At 46.9% G+C, this 17,809-nt stretch overlaps 1 long non-coding RNA gene across 5 annotated transcripts in view; it reads left to right on the top strand.

The window, feature by feature from the left end:
- The window catches only part of LOC135913174 (uncharacterized), a 32,751-nt gene that overhangs the window by 14,338 nt on the left and 604 nt on the right, over positions 1-17,809 (top strand). Inside the window, exons 4-5 of one of the 5 annotated variants that reach the window (XR_010567896.1) lie at positions 6,243-6,327; positions 9,432-9,560. The exons of 1 other annotated variant lie outside the window; for it this stretch is intronic. This is a non-coding gene — a long non-coding RNA (uncharacterized lncRNA). Of the gene's footprint in view, positions 1-6,198; positions 6,328-9,431; positions 9,561-17,809 lie in introns of all 5 variants that reach the window. 3 more of the 5 variants (XR_010567895.1, XR_010567894.1, XR_010567892.1) reach the window with 3 other exon arrangements.

Here is a 17,809-nt window from a genome sequence, read left to right as displayed (position 1 = left end):
CACCTAACATTCTTCATCCTATTGCTCTTTGCGCAGTCCTTAACTTGTTCTCAAGCTTCTTTGTCAGTCTCCGTCTTTGCCACATATGTCAGCACTGGCAAAAAGCATTGATTGTACACCTTTCTTTGCAATGATAATGGTAAGCTTCCAGTCAGGATCTGACAATGTCTGCCGAATGCGCTCCTACCCATTTTTATTCTTCTGTAAGTTCTTTCTCATGACCAGGGTCCCTTATGAGTAATTGACCTAGGTAAACGTACTCCTTCACAGACTCTAGAGGCTGACTGGCGATCCTGAACTCTCGTACCCTTGCCCAGCTATCGATCATTATCTTTGTCTTCCGCTTATTAATCTTCAGCCCCACTCTTATACTCTGTCTGGTAAGGTCCTCGCTCATTTGTTGTAATTCGTCTCCATTGTTGTTGAACAGGACAATGTCATCTGCAAATCGAAGGTTGCCGAGATATTCGCCGTCGATCCTTATTCCTAAGCCTTCCCAGTTTAATAGCTTGAATTCTTCCAAGTACGCAGTGAATAGCATTGTAGAGATTGTGTCTCCTTGTCTAACCCCATTCTTTATAGGTATCTTCCTACTTGTGGAGAATTAAGGCAGCTGTGGAATCTCTGTAGATACTTTCCAAGATATTTACATAAGCATCCTGTACTCCTTGATTATGCAATGCCTCTATAGGTGCTGGTATCTCTACTGAATCAAATGCCTTTTCGTAGTCTATGAAAGCCATATAGAGAGGCTTATTGTTATCTGCGGATTTCTCGACAACCTGATTGATGACATGGATGTGATCCATTGTAGAGTATCCCTTCCAGAAACCCGCCTGTTCCCTTGGTTTATAGAAGTCCAGTATTGCACTTATTCTATTGGAGATTATCTTGGTGAATACTTCATATAATATTGGAAGTAAGCTGACGGGCCTATAATGTTTCAATTCTTTAATGTCTTGTAGCCTTTTTTGTGGATTAGTATAATGTTGGCATTCTTTCACTTCTCTGAGACCCTTGAAGTTGATAGACAGTTTGTATAAAGGGCTGCCAGTTTTTCAAGCATTATGTCTCCTCCATCTTTGATGAAATTGACTGGTATTCCATTTTCTCCTGCTGCTTTTACCCATTTCATGTGTTGCAAGGTCCTTCTAACTTCATTGCTAGTTATGGAAGGAGCCTCTATAACCTGTTCATTACTACTTTGAATGGAGGTATAGTGGCTGGTTTGGGTACTGTACAGGTCAGTATAGAATTCTTGCACTGCTTATACTGTATTTTCGAGATTGCCGATGATGTTACCCTGCTCGAGTGTTCCTAGAATCTACGCTGTAGTTGCCAATTGTTTGCTCACCAGCCTGCTTTTTCCCACTTTTGCATTGAAGTCGCCCGTGACTACAGTATACTGAGTTTGCACTTTTCACATGCTAATTCCACATCGTCATAAAACTGTTCTATTTCTTCATCGTCGTGACTGGAGGTTGGTGCGTAGGTTTGTACAACATTTATTCGATGCCTCCTATTGAACTACGACTACTGCTACCCTCTCATTAATGCTGCAGAATTCATCGACGTTGCCTGCTGTCTTTATGGACTAGGAATCCTGTTCCGAACTGCTTCTTATCTGGTAGTGCTCAACAGTAAAAGCTCATTAATTCGAATTCCGCGGGGATGCTATGAAAATTCGAATTATACAAAATTCAAATGAATGAAAGTCAGCGAAAAAAAAATCGCTCGGTTAAGGCGCGTATATACACTGACGTGCCGTGAGCACGCGCGCAGACGCTACGTCACGTTGGCGTGAACAATGTCTATACTTCGAAGCACTGGCGCAGCCAACGTAACCGGACGCGACCAGCGCAGTCCGACGCGCCCGACGTCGAGATGGCTCTTGCTCCATCCGCGCGTTCGTCGCGCCGACTGGGGCGGAGAAAAAAAAGATGTCGCAGTCTCGCGCTAAAAGCGAAGCATCGATTGCGATAGAAAATTAGTAGATAGCTATACGAAGTAAGGATAATAGTTTTATCGGCCGTATAAACGTGTAAGCATTCGGTTACTAATAAACAAGCACTGTGTCACGCGTGCACACGTAAGCATGAACGCATCTCGCTCGATGACCGCGGAAACTCGCTTAAGAACGCTGGAGTGAGGACACGCAGCAGTCTCTCGCTTCAACGCGAACGAAACGTAGAAAGCACATCGCATATGAAGCTACCGGCACTACGCGCACTCTGCGAACATCGCAGATCGCTTCGAAGATGAGGCCCACGCGGGCGCGCACTTTGGCCACGTCGCAGATCGCTTTCAAGATGCGACACCCGCATGGCCGCGCCGTTAAGCAGCATGCGCCGAAAGTCGTCCCCCCGTTCCTCCCTCGCCTCACCCCCCCCCCGCCCCCCTGCCTCGCGCGCGACAAGAGAGGGCGCGCTCCGCCCCACCTTCGCCTCTCGCGCACGGGAGGTGCACTCGCCTGCTCACCCTCGCAAGCTCGTACACAGAGACGGCGGCGCGCGGCGACTGTGTTACCGTCCTTGCCGCTGATCGAAAAAGCAAAGCTGCGCGACCCGCGCGGCGACGCCAGCGTGCTACCGCGCACTGGCACTCTCCCCATCCACGATGATGCGGAGTTCGAATTATCGGTGGCGGTGCGGATTTCAGTGTGAATAAGCGGGATGTGTTACATATTGCTTTCAATACATTGTTGGACAGACCGCAACGACTACTTCGATTTATCCGAAATTTCGAATTAACGAGCTTTTACTGCAGAGGCCACGGCCGTTTGTCAGCTCTGTGTAAGCCTCACCAGTTCTAACCTCACTAAGGCAAATGATATCTCAAACAATGCCTGGTAGTTCCTCAGAATCCTGCTAGGCTAGCTTCACTCATGAGAGTTCAGGTGTTAAACATTGCAAGGGTCAGTTTCTATTGGCAGCCTGTCTGGGTTCAGACGTTCTTAGCACCCTCTGCTCCGTCACAGGCCTGACGGCTGCCTTGGTCAGGTGCTGGGGCTGCGAAAACGTCTGAAAAATTAAGCAGTCCGAAAAAAAGGGAATGCATGCCTTTACTGCCCCCAAGGGCTTAAATCGCCACAGGCACTCCTAAGTAGCTCTGAAGGCCTGCCAGTACACTTATTAGGCAAATCAGAAGGCGTACTGCGACAGGAGACGGCAGGTGCACGTGGTGGGTGCATGCAGCAGGTGCACACGTCAGTGTGACGTCACAGCACTGTGAAATACGTAGGCGCGCTTGTGCAACTGACTCTCCACGTGGGAGCGTGGTGCCTGCGAAGACAAGGGCACAAGGAATTTGTTGTGAAATTACAGCCATTTTTATGGCACATAGCAGTGTAATACTTTGCAAACGCGATAGTTAGTGCACATTTTACGCACTGCGCTTGTCAGCTCAAAATGGCCAGACCTGATGAGCGGCCCTTTAAGCAGTTATCCTTTGCATTGAGTCCTTGAGAAACCAGTCAGATATTCGTAAACTGTTCCTCAGATCTTGAAATTTGGCTTAGCTGAGTTTGTCCCAGTGGGAGTCTGCTGTATTCCTCAACACATATCGTGTCCCTTGACAGTTGACGCTTTCTGCTTTTAGTATGCTTCACCGCGTAACACCTCTTGGTTGCTGCAAAGCTGATTTTTGGAAACTGACATTATGCTATGTATCATAATTTTCGCACTTCAAAGCCATCTTCGAGGATTACTGACAGTAAGGATTACGCCCTTACTGACATCAGCAAATTCTTTCAATCAAGAACATGGCACCAAACAGCAGGAGGTTTGATAGCAAAGGTCAAAGCTGCTAGGACTAGCGTTGCCATGGGGGTGGCTACAGCTGCCAGCAGACCAGCGAGTGAAAGCACCTGTTTGAGGCTGCCAAATAATCAAAATGGTGGCAGTAGTTGTAGTGACCCGTGGCGAGTGAACTCTTGATTTACGTAATGACAATGGTGTGGACTGTGACATAGGGTGCATACTGTCTATATGCACTGCAAGGTCGTGGCGTGTGTGTTCTCTGCAACTAAAAGGGGCTTTTGGTGTTTGGCAATGAGCACGTGCAGTTGTGTTTATAGAGCATTTCGGCATCGGTGGCGCCTAGGCTGCACAGCACGCGACAGTGGCGGCTTCAATTAATGCAGTTTCAGACCTGCGGTCATGGCAAAAAGTCCAGAAAATTGAATGGTGAATGAAATTTCAGACATTTATATAAATTGGCTCTATGGGGTACGTTGTGGTTCTGTGAAGGCATATGAATTATCAGGCATGTCTGGAAAATAGGACGTCAAAAAATTTAATTTGTTCGTTCACTGTTATTCTTTCTACTCTGCACACATTGAACCTTCTTTTACACAGGCATATGCATCATAGAAGGGACAGACAGAATTGCACTGAATGGACTATTAGAAAAATATTCTGTGCATGTTTTTCAGTGGGAGCAATACCTTGTCATACTAGTCTGTGTTTGACAGAAATACTGTCAAACACAAACTATTACGACAAAGTATCATATTGTTCCCATTCAAGAACGTTACCTTTGTGGGGTGGGGGGGAGGGGGGGGAGGGACCATGAGGGGATGAAATTTTCAAAGAAATTATTGCAAAGCGTTTATGATCATGCTTCTTCACTGGTGGATATGGCACTTTATGGAGGGGAGTGGTCACATGATGTTAATTACTTATTATACAACATCAGCTATTAAAATACAGTAAAAAGGTGTACACACACACACGTGCGCACCTGCACAAAGAGCAGGTAAGTTGAATTACTTCAGTGTGCAATGTTAGCTAGTGTGGAACGGAACTGCTGATGATTGTGATGGTGACTGCAGATCTGGGAAAGTGGCTCCTGCCGAGCAGTGTTCTGGGTATAAAAGATTTCATTGCATGTTTTGGTTAGACATGACATAACACTAACTTTATTCGAATTATCAATTCTAGCTGACACATGTGGAAGGGGAAGAGTGTGTGTTGCACTTTAAGGGAGAAATATTTCGTGTGCTAGTGCTTTCTTTTTTTTTTTTTTGGAAAACAGCCTTGCATGGCAGCCGGCCTAGTTTTTTGCAAATAGTTGAACAGGCCACTTTTCAGTGAAAGAAAGAAGAATGGCATCTTTGTGCCAAGTCTAGCTAATAATGATCGCGCTTACTATCTGTCGAATGCTAAGCGAACGACTCTTCAAGACAAACCAAGCGGTCTGCACGCACCAAACATTCTTAAGCAGATGCCCCGTTTCATCACTTTCTGCACTTCCATGACAAAAAAAAGCTACAACCAAACTTGCCTTTATTATTTGTAGGCTTTATAATGGTTGTGGTCAACAACGAAAAATGCACCTTTTGATTCTTCTCGTCTGTGCTCATGGGCACGCAACAAATTGTGAGCGGCAACGATAGCAGCCACGTTTACAAGGATATGTTAGAAGTGTACCCTACTCATACGCCGACGCTTGTAACACAGCTAAGATATTCCGTAGTGGAAACGTGCTATATTAGGATAGTAGTGAAGACAAATGCCGCAGTTTCCGCAGAATGCCTGCCATGTGTTTCTATGTCAATGGCAGCTAAGCACGGCCATCTGTTTCTGTCCCCTCAAAGTGAACATGGCTATGTTATTGCCGCAAACTTATCGATATTAACGATATTATTCATTACTGGTACGGAAGAAACTGTTTCAATGCACCTAATGTACTCACGAGAAGAAAACAAGTTGCGTTCGGCGTGTATGGCTTGCTTCGGCGCCCGCGTTTTTTTTTCTTTCTTTTTTTGTTTTGGTGTCCCGCACTACGTACACCAGCAGCCGCCTATTTGTTGACCTGTTGTCATCCCACAGCAAATGTGGGATGAAAAAAAAAATTTTTCTTTTTGCGGGAAATTTAACCTGCGTAATGATCGCACCCCTGAATTTGTGTCAATTTTTTTTACATAAAGGTTCAAGTATTAGGCGAGTAAATACGATATGTCATCTACTAAAATGGAATGTGTAGTTCTGTGGAATGCAACCTGAACATCTTTTCAGTAATTATAAGGCAGTAAGGCTCATTCCTTTATTATTCTTCAAATAAATGACATAACTAATAAGTTGTTCTTTCCCTGAAAATTCTGAGCCTCACCTTGCCAAGATGCTTTCTTTGTGTGAATGTGTGCCAGTGGCAATAGCTTCTTCACGTGCTTGTGGATTTGTTTCTTCCTGGATCTAGAATCTAAATGAGCTCCTGAATTGAAAAAAGGGGCTTCAATGCAGGTCCTCAATTGTCTGGGTGTAAAGCATCGTCATGAGCCTACTGAGAGTGAACTGCAACTTGGGCATTCGGAAGCATGTTTGGAAGGTATGGAGCAATGCTCTCATCTTCTAATAGGTGACCTATATAGCACCGTGCACTTCCCAAAAGGTTATCACAAACTGAATCATTAGCTGCTCATTATTGGAGTATGTTCAACAGAGGCATTTCAGTCATAACAAACTATTGGCAATCTTTTCACGGATCATTTTGGTTCTGTGTACTGATATCTGGAACATGCCTTATCACTTATCTTTTAGGGTAGCATGGGCGATGTTGCAGTCTGAGCAGTTCCTGCAAATGCCATTTAGGTCCTATTTCGCAGTAGAAAAGCAGCATTTATGACCTCCTTCACATTTGTGATGCTCATACTTTTTTTCACATAAAATTGATGTGGAATTGGGGGATGCAATAATTACGTAGGAAAAGTTTATTGATGAAAAGTTCTAGTTACTAAATAGAAAAATGAAAAATAAAGTGGCTGTAAGTCATACCAGCCTTTGCAAACTCAAACAAGGTGTTACTTCCAAAGCACTTACTTTTGCTATGAGGTTCCACACAAGCAGAAACTGCAAAGGCCTTTGGTTTGCAGACACTAGCTGAACCTAGAGTGACTAAACGGATAAATAAAGTGAATACGGTCCAGCCTATTCAAAACTGGTGTCAATGCTGACGGTGTCAATACTGATGTCGGTGTAAGCAGACGACTGTCACTGCAACAATCTTTGAGGGTGTGCTGATTATTTGTACAGAAAACTATGAAACCTTTGATGGCTAAGGGGACGCCTGGTGAGCATTATGTGAGTGCAAACATATGTGAGTAAATACGGTAATAATTATTTCAAGCGCTTCTTGTTGCACACAGTTCCCACTCCAAATGACATTGGTTTGTTGTGTAGAGACAAACTACTTAGCCCTCAGTGTAGCAAAGTGCACTTGCTCAAGGTAACACTAAATTTGCCAGTCTGACAGTGAAAATATTTTCCACTTGACAGTACTTTATAATGTTTTTACATGAATGCTGCACTGCTTTAGCGTGAAAGCTCTGAGGAACGTGAGAGAGGATAAGTGATGATGCACAATCTTAGTTCTCTGTGTGTTTGAGGGCCAGGAAGAGCACACTCTGAAAAAAAGTTTATATCCTTTGGGGTGCGTATTCTCCCTTGATAATTGTCGTTTGTCTTGCTCGCATTTCAATATTTTAAACCTCTGCGCTCGGTACTTTCCTGTCCGGAATGCTATGTCAGGTCGATATGCACGTGCCGTTTGAGATACGAAAGTGCCGGGTGTGCAGTGTTAAAAAAAGAAAAGGCACACAAGGCAGATGATGATAATTGTTTGGAGACGAGATAGTCCCCAAAGGGTGCAAACTTTTTCTTTACAGTGTACAGTTCCCGGCAATGCCTCAGCAAGAACACAGTGCCCGGTACAATCCCCAGACAGAGAAATTTTTCTTCAGCTGTGAGGCTTTCTTTCTGTGGAACATGTATGGGTGAAGGAAGGTTAATATTGAATGAAAGAAATGAGGACAAGCGAAAGGAACGCACAACACACCACGAGCAAAAACCGCCAACTGTTTGTGCTTGAAAATCTAAGCATACCGTATTTACTCAAATCTAGGCCAACCCCGATTCTAAGCCGACCCCCTAAAGTCCGAAGTCAACAAAATATATATATATATATATATATATATATATATATATACAATGAACGACTGAATTTTCGGGCGGCCAAATTTTCGGACATGCCTGATATTTCGGACGTCTTCGCGGCACCGCCACGAACCCCATAGAATCAATGTATAAGGACATCTGAAGTTTCGGACGCTCGAACCCACCGCCATCCAATTTTCCGGACTTTTTGACGCGATGGAAGGTCCTCTGGCTCCTCGTGCAGCGCCCTTGCGAAGGAAATCGACTTGCAGCCAAAGCATATCACCGCTTTGAACCACGACTAGCCGAATATAGCCGTCGCACACCGATTTGGTCTGGCTATGCTGGCTATGTTCATCGCCGCACTTCCGCCTTCGGCGGAGTTTCCGGAGCAGTGCCATTTTATTCGTTTGCGCAGGCCTTATATGGCCATGTTTTGGCTAGCGTGGTGTGTGGTTGTGCTGTTGTGTCAAGTGTGCTCTGCGACGCTAGGCCTATGTGCTTCGACGTTCATCAGCTAACTCCACTGCTTGCAACTTGAGGATTTCGCTTGCCTTTGATGGCCCGCACTCCGTCTTTGTCCTCCTTGCCGATGGCATCGAAGCGCGGAAAGCAGTACCGTCGGTTAACGATGGAGAAGAAAGCCACCATTATTAAGCAAGTCGTGAGCGGCCGATCGCAGGCTGACGTGAGCAAGGAGTTCGGCATGGAGCAAGGAGTCAGTGTGAGCAAAGAGTCAGGTTGTGGGGCATTCAGAAGACTCTGATGTTGAAAATGAGGAGCCAATGCCTGCGCCGCTTACAAGCACCGAGTTGACGTGAGCACTGTTGACTCTTTCATCGGCGTACAGTGCTGACATGTCCCTTGCGCAGATAGAGGCGAATGTGATCGCATGCAACCGGAATGTCGTCCAAACAACAATCAACAAGTTCTTGCACATGTACATAATGAACTGGCAGTCGGCTGCATGCAGAGTTTTTGAATGCCTTTTTTTATAGCCACTTCTCTGATGCTTTGGCAGGGTTTCGGAAGCTCGGTACTTCACCCTTTACCTCTAGATCCGAGAAAAAAAAATAAAGGTGCGTTTTTTGCATGCATTCATTTTTTCGGACTGCCTGAATTTTCTGACATTTTTACATTCCCTAGAGGGTCCGAAAATCGGTCGTTGACTGTATTACCTCGAATGTAGGTTGAAAAAAAAGCGAGGACAGCGTTTATTGAATCTGAACGTGCAGAGCTCATTTAACATCGTTGTCGCTGCTAGACTCATCGCTGTGTTCCTTGTCACTGTCACCTTCAAACAGTGCACTATCTTTGGTACCGTCGGGCGCATTAGATATGCTGCACTTTTTAAAGGTGCGCACAATCAAAGTACCTGGGATGTCGTCCCAAGCTGCAGCTACCCAGCCCGCCAGCTGCGATGGCGATGCACGTTTGATGCGGCCTGTTGCGGTTAGCATGTGGTCTTCATCAGTCACAGTCCGTGTAATATTTTTGCAGACGATCCTTGAAAGGTTTGTTGATGCAGACATCAAGTGGCTGCAACTGGCCCGTCATGCCACCCGGTATGTCAGCGAAGTCCGTGTTCGCTTGGGCGAGCGCAGCCTTCACGTCGGTCAAGTGCCCACGGTAAGAATCGACGACAAGGAGCGAGTTCATTGTCAAAAGGGCTCCTGGAAACCGTTGCCACGCAATCTTAATCCACTCTTCCACCATCGCACCCGTCATCCACCCGTTCTCATTTGCCCGCACAATGACATTTCTTGGGAAAGCTTCTCGAGCAGGCAGTGTCTTCCTTTTAAATATCATATAAGGAGGGAGGTTATGTCCATCAGCTGTGCAGCACAGCATCACAGTTGCGCGCTGCTTCTCGTAGCCCGCAGAGCGCACCTTCACCTCCTTGGCACCCTTTTCATTCACGGTGTACGCCACTGGCATATCAAAATACACAGCCGTCTGGTCGGTGTTGCCGATTTGCCCAAGGTTGTAGCCTGCCGCTTCTCTCTTTCGCAGCACGTAGCGCTGAAAAGCTATCAGATTTTTTTCGAAATGGCTTGGCAGCTTCTGAGTGATTGAAGTGCGACGTCGGAGGCTGAAGGCGAAGCGCTTCATGAATTTCTGAAGCCAGCTCCGACTGGCTTTGAAATACTTTGGCGTTAAGCCTCACTCCCTTGAAAGTTCCCTAGCTTTCGCTTGGAGCACTTCTGTTGTCACTGGAAGGGCAGCTGCTCTCTGCGTTCGAACAAAGTCTGCCAAAACTGTCTCCACTTCTTGGTGACGGCCTTTCTTTGGTCTGCTAAATGCCATCCTCGTTGCGGTGCACGCTCATTTTTGAGGGACATCAACGCTTGCTGCAGGAATGGGTGCCTAAGAGCTGTGCTCTAGAAAGAAACTCCATGTCAGCGGGTGCACAGGGGTTGCCTAGGCAACAAAGAAGCCTTTTGCTCTGGCCGATTGTCAGCGGTGTGCGGTCCGGCCTGCACAAAACCGCGCGCGCATTATCATTCTTCACTTCATGTGCAGAACATACAGTCCCCGACTGATATATTTTTTAGACACAGATGGGGTGCAAAAATTTCTGAATTAGCAGGCAAGCGAGAAAAACAAATTTCAACGGTAAAATCAATTTGTTCTTTTTTTACAACTCCATCACCGTGGAAAAATTGGTCAAGGCCGCGAGACCTTTCTCCTAGGTGACGTTGCATGTGCTTTCCTCCACTGGAGTCAACCCGTGGGTCCAGTTTGGTTCGTGGAAAGGAGTCTCCCCTTGAGTTGCACAGTTCGTGGAATGCGGCCCGCCCTCCTGTCACACACACTGTAGGGGTTGTAGGACGGACTCCGGGATGAAAACCCACAAACTTGGGAGTATTTATTCTACATTATGTACAAGGAGGTGAGCGTCAAGTACCAGTCGTACAGACATTACGGGCCGGCAGCCCGCGGCAGGAAGTTCGAGAGAGGTGAATCAGGGAATCAGGGCATATCCCAGAATGCTCAGGTCTCTCTGGAAGGCTTCTTATAAACCCTTTGCGCACTGTAAGTCACGTCATGTTTGACCAATAGGAGAGTCCGCTCTGATGACGCCACTTTCAGCCAATGGTAGGCGCCCGTGTCGCGGTGTCACACCTGGCGGCTTTCTGCGGTCTTGCCTCGCAGACTGGCAATGCACTTCGAACGAGGAGAAGGGGAGGGCTGCTCATGCTCCATTGTCGGAGGCCCACCTGCTAATCCCGGCGGCGCACTTGTTGCCTTAAACTTGTTTGCTCGGCCGCTTCTCTGGAATGCACTTTCCTGCTTCTGCATTCCTCAATTAGCTGTGCTGCCATCCGATGTGGTCTGGGGAACTCGAAGTAATCGCAGGAAACAGCTCCATATCTAACAGCTCGTCCTCGCCCCGGTTGTTCTGAATGGCCGGTGAACTCAATTCGCTGGCCATGAGGAACGCTGATAGAAGCTGCAGGGTACTGGAGTCGAGCCACGTTTGACAACCCTCGGGATCCTGGGCCCTGGAGAACATACGTCAAACAAACCAAACAACACAGCGCTGCCCCACGTGTAAGCGCAGGCTCTTCACCCCTGACTCGCCAGGCTATTACTGAGTCAAAATCAACCCTGATCTTTTAGTTCCCCAATTTTGACTACAGTTGTAACCACCCTTCCAAACAGCTATGCATTTCTCCTCGATTGCCGACAAGACCAGAGTACTATTGTTGTTGCAAAACAAAAGGGTCGTTGACGATGCAAACAACAAATGAAAACAGCCGACCATAACTTAAGTGGCCTAACTACACGAACAGCATGTTTCCAATCTATCGCAGTGGCGTACTTATCGCACGTATTGGTGCCACTGAACAATCTGGTCAACCTCACAAGTACGTAATCACAAGCGCACTAGCCTTGTGGTCACTAAACAAAACGCGTACTTGCGTTGTAGGCAAACTTTTCATTTACGCTTACTCACGTTTCTTCCCTGAAAGTCCTACAGGACACGTGACATAAACGAACAATTAAACTTGCGGGACTTACACACTCCGCAGAACCCTTAAAATAATGCGCCTTTTAATAACTCGTTCCACGCATACTTATCAGCGAAGTCAGAATACGGCTGCCCTCAACACACACGAGCAACCCAGTCATAAATCTGCTTCCTTCCGTCCACACAGGACATGCGCTAATGGAACTAAGAACGCTTCTCAGTGCAAATCATGCACTCACTGAAAATCTACGCGCTTAACCTTAGCAAATTCAAAAACACTTAAACAGAAAGAAGGTTAAATAACACACGCGCTTTACCATAGGCCTTTCGACGATAACCTTGACCTTCAGGTTACTCACACACACACACACAAAAAAAACCTATCTACTTATTAATGAGCATCTCGCGAGACTACATGTTTACTTAAAACGCAGCTTTCAAATCTCAAGCTTCTCAAACCAAAACATAAACAAAGCTCATACCTTTACATATTGAAAGAAATCCTCGTCTCAATTCGCGAAAAACTTTCCGATGCTCAAAATAAAATACAAAACAACACGTTTTCCTACAACGGAAGCTCACTTGGCCTCCCATCCCAAACGCTTATGTCTGACTCATACTCTGAGCCGTCCTCGCGCTGGTCGCGGCTTGAAAACTACTCTGGCTGCCGAGAGACAACAAAAGGGCTGACTAACTATCAGCTCCCCCAAGACGTCACGGTCTCCTGCCAATTTGCGTCCCCGCGCCCCGCTTTCAACACAAGCTCGATTGACCGCGTCGCTACTCCCCACCTGGTCTCGTCCTGCCACCTTGCGTTTCTTCGAACTGCACGCTGAGCTATAAAAAGAACTACGGAACGACGAGGAGCTTAACTGCCCCGTGCCCTTTGTCCGCGTCCGCGCAGAACATTCTTCGCGGTCCCCCTTTGACCGGTGGCTCGACCATTTTGGATGCGTCAACATCGTCCTAGACGACCGCACCTTCTTCCTCGCGCCCTGCCCTTTTGGGTTTCTCGCCATCTTTGGCGGCGCTACATTAATTACCGACTTTCGGTTTTTACCCCGCTTCTTTTTAAGGCGCTTTGTCTTTGCACTCGCTTTCATGTAGCCTTCTCGTGCCTCGTGCTGGCCGGTACACATTTCGTCGGCCCGGATCGGCCTCTTACCCGCGCAGTCTGAGTGATTTACATTTAAATCAACACTCGCTCTGCCTCGACTGGCGGACAGCTCAACCGACTCTGGCACAATGCAGCAGGCTTTACTCGAGTAAGACAACTCGCACTCTTGCGAACTGCCCTCTACTACATTGCCCAGCTCACGCTGTGAATCGGCACACAGCCCGTCGGTATCGATCGCTGTCTCACGCGCACAGTCCGAATGATTAACTGAATCATCCCTATCTAGGCTATCTAGACTGGCGGAGAGCCGCACCGATCCCTGAACAATGCAGTTGTATTCTCTTGAGCTACGCAGCTCGCAATCCTGAGAATTACCCTCAACTGCACCGCTCAGCTCACACTTCACTCCTGCACGCAGATCTGGCTCTACATGGGTGCTCGCTTCTGTCGGGTCAGAAGTACCCTGTTCTTCGCTAGCAACCTCGCTAACATTACCAGCGACGCACACACGCAGTAACTGTGCCAATTTGTTCGCAGCTGGCCTAGCTGTCTCCACAGTCATCTGTTGGCACAGCACCTCGTCGCTCTCACTCTGGCCTTTAACGGCCTCTATTGCCACTAAGGCATCGTTAGCAGCTAGCCTTTTCCCTTCACTTATGAATCGGCAGCCAATCTCACAGGCACTATTCTTCTCGTCGGCTTCTGGCGAAAGTCCGCTAGACACTTCCTCATTATTTCGCTCTGTACTACCTACAGAATTTTCAGACAGCCGTTCTCTCTGTGCCAATAACTGATCACAATACTGTATCTCTTTGATCAGTGCTGCCTTCTCTCTCTCATACTTTTCCTCTCGCTCACGTTCGCGTTCATTCTCACGTCCGTGACGCTCACACCTAAGAGTAAGTTCTTGAAGCTCATGCTTCCGTTGATTCTCGCGCTCTTCACGCTGACGCTCACTCCTAAGCTCACGACGCTCTCGCAAACGTACACGACGCGCACGCTCCCGTGGCTCCTGTATCACTTCCCAAGCAAGCTCAATGCTTTTGTCATCATTACCACTATCTTGAATCGCCTTTATGATAGCTGGCGTTTCCATCCGTTCGTCCGCCTCAACTCCCAAATCGTCGCACACCAACAACAAGTCCAACCTCGTCAACCTTCTAAGATCCATGGCAGCTGCCCCGACAGGTGGTTAAAACTGTTTTCCTTAATTAATTTGTGCAAATACACAGTGCAACAAACTCCCGATTCCCAGAACTATCAAAATTGAACACACAACCTTTGAGTCTGGCGAATCATAAGGAAAAAAACCACGCGCTCACTTACGGTTGCAGCACCCTGCCATCCGGTTCATTTGTCCGCTGTTCCCGGTTCCTTCCGGACTCCCTGGGTCGAAGGCTCGCTCCTTCTTCGCTACTCCCAGTTTCTTCGGACCTCTTTCGACGAAGGCTCTCTCTTCTTCGTTCTTCCCGGTTCCTTATGATCTTTCTCGACGAAGGTTGATACGTAGCGCTGCCACCAGCTGATGCATTCGGAGGCGATCCCACCGCTGCCACCAGATGTAGGGGTTGGAGGACGGGACTTCGGGATGAAAACCAAACTTGGGAGGGATTTATTCTACATTATGTACAGGGAGGTGAGCGTCAATTAACATTCGTACAGACATTACGGGCCGGCAGCAACTCGGACGCTGCGGCCCGCGGCAAGAAGTTCAAGAGAGGTGAATCAGGGAATCAGGGCATATCCCAGAATGCTCAGGTCTCTCTGGAAGGCTTCTTATAAACCCTTTGCGCACTGTAAGTCACGTCATGTTTGACCAATAGGAGAGTCCGCTCCGATGACGCCACTTTCAGCCAATGGTAGGCGCCCGTGTCGCGGTGTCACACCTGGCGGCTTTCTGCGGTCTTGCCTCGCAGACTGGCAATGCACTTCGAACGAGGAGAAGGGGAGGGCTGCTCATGCTCCATTGTCGGAGGCCCACCTGCTAATCCCGGCGGCGCACTTGTTGCCTTAAACTTGTTTGCTCGGCCGCTTCTCTGGAATGCACTTTCCTGCTTCTGCATTCCTCAATTAGCTGTGCTGCCATCCGATGTGGTCTGGGGAACTCGAAGTAATCGCAGGAAACAGCTCCATATCTAACAACACACACAGAGCATTCACTGCTGGGCACCCACCAGACCGGCAACCACTCGAGACACTCATAGCAAATTAGGGATCAATCCTCCGTTTCGATTAAGCATGGTCTTTCGATCATCCTGTTTGCATAGAGTGTTATACGCCAATCGTAACAACGCGAGCAGTCGCTGTTCCTAACAATATGAGAGCATAAAAGAATTGTCATACACATTTGAGGTAGTTGCCAGCTGATCAACTCTGAACCCTGCTTCACGCTCACTGCCGTCAGCTCAGTGTGTGTGTGTGTGATCTCGCACCAGATCTCCATGTATTTGTCTACGGTTGGGAAGACATATCAAGGGTGAGCTTCCCGTGATAGCAAGCCTCCCAACACCCCTGTCAGCTAGGCCTAACCTGTGCCATCTCATCGGGAGTCAGTGGCAAAAGTCGTGATTTAGTGTAAAATCAAAGAAATGCTTTGTTGTGGCTGTACAGCACTTGGGAAGCAGAGGAACCACCTTGCCAAAGAAAGTGACGGCACAACCCGGTCTTACACTTCAATTCCCTGACATGCATGGCTGCTTGGTCTGTGTTTTGCGTGTGCACAGCCTTTCAAAAATGTTGTTTTGGTTGCACACTTACACCTTCATACAACGAACTTCTACGTAATGAAATTCTCGATATAACAAAGTATTTAACTTTTCATAACGTTTTGTTCATAGAACACCATGTGTTCAGAACCTCAGTATAACGAAGTGTGTTTGTATGCGATTTCAATATAATGAAATTTCACTGCCACTGCAAAGGAATGCCAAGGCTATAAATGGAAACTTCAGCAGACACAGATGGTCAAATGATTGAATCACAAGAAGCTGCTTGCATGCAAATGCACCTCTCAAATTGCATGCCGTGCGACAAGAGCGACCGACGAAGTGGAGCCGCATCATGGCTACCAAGTGCGATAAGATCCTATCACGCCCCGTGCACTTTGTGCTTTAGGTTGAGTGAAAGTGTGCGAGGGTGAGACAAGAAGGATGGCAACCTGTACCTTAAGTCTTGATCCAACTCGTAGACTAGTCGACAGTTGACGCAAATCAAAGGAGTACGGACACGAAAAGTTAGGTAATGTCGTCTCTATAATTATGGTACGAAGTTCCAATGTCTCGAGAGTGCCACATATGATTAATTACAGCACCTTTTATATGACCCACTCAAAAGTGTGTCAAGGACAAAGCAGCTTCCAACATGAAAAAGGAGATGTAGTACGTTACATAAAGCACAGTTGCTCATATGGTACCACATACATGACTGCCAAAGTGGAGGTGGTGACTTAGGTATCACGAGCACAGTGGTGGAACAGCTGCGTCCATGCACCAAGCTGCGCCAAGAGCTGTTCTTCTCGCCATCCTGCTCCAAAACAGCATTTTAGCAAAAGATTGCGCCAAGCCTGCACCAAATGAAGCATGAGAAGAAGAGCCTTCTTCAGTTCATGCTGCGTCGGCAGCAAAGCTGAAACCAAAGCCTCAACGGTGCGACTACAGCTATGGATATTGCCAATGCTGTCGATTGTTCTTTCGCGCTTTTGTTGCAGTTCATTCTGGTGGATGTTCCTATGCCTGATGCTGTACTCTTTTTGTTCCGTTTGTGCTGTAGTTCCATGTTCCTCATAGTATAGCATTGCTCAAGGAGTATGTTGGATCAATAAGCAGCCTCTGATAATGTCCAGTCATACATTGTTTAGCATAGTTGATATTGTGACTTTAAATATATCTTGCAATATGTATACTCAACCGCTGATGCTTGATTTGCTTATGAGCAGGGACCTTCCTTGCAACCCTGCATGATTGGAAAACATATTGTGGTTGTAGTCTAATCAGCTTTCACATGTTTTATGGCACAATAATGCAGAAGAAATTGTGCACAGTAGGAGAAACCTATGAATGACTACCTCACAACTTAGGCTTATTCGCGTGCCTCGTACGGCACGGTCTTGCAAACACGTTCTTGCTCCCTGAAAGCGTACCAACTATGCAATTACTGCCTGTCGCTAGTCAAAATGTTGACATGTCTATAGTGCGACATACGTACACGGAAAGTGGTAAATGAAACTGTAATGGTAATTTTTAGCCCAAGTGTCCCATTGATGGCCAGCTTTGCTATATTTACTATTTCAGTGAAAATTGAGACCGTATATAGATGTATATTGAACACTCGTGCTAAATTATATTTTTGCCTTCGCCAAGACCTGTGCCAAAAGGTCTGCAAGCAACTTAAAGGAGCCCGCCGTCAGCTCAATGGAGTGAGAGCCGTACAGTGATCATGTCACAGAAAGCTGCCATACTGGCCCTTCCAATTAATTGCTTCTCTTGGGAATGGCGCAGGGACCCGCTCTCTGTTGCTTCTGATCTTGTCACATGCTAAACAGACTCAACTTTTGGTAGCATGCTCATTGTGTGTGTGTGTGTGTGCTCATGTCAGCTGTATCTGGTACCACAAGCCCACACCACTACAAATTTTGATGATGTGATAAGCTCACATATGAAGTCGCACTGCATTTGATGCAGGTTTTGAATTTGTCGCATTAAAATGTAATTTATTATTTGTTGCACTCTCAGGGAATTGGACTTCATAGCATAATTACTGGGTCAATGGCTATCCCACAAAGCAGTA

This window comes from Dermacentor albipictus, chromosome 1 (assembly GCF_038994185.2).
Source record: "Dermacentor albipictus isolate Rhodes 1998 colony chromosome 1, USDA_Dalb.pri_finalv2, whole genome shotgun sequence".
NCBI lineage: Eukaryota > Metazoa > Arthropoda > Arachnida > Ixodida > Ixodidae > Dermacentor > Dermacentor albipictus.
Note: the sequence above shows the minus strand (reverse complement) of the source record. Positions and strands in the feature narration are given on the sequence as shown.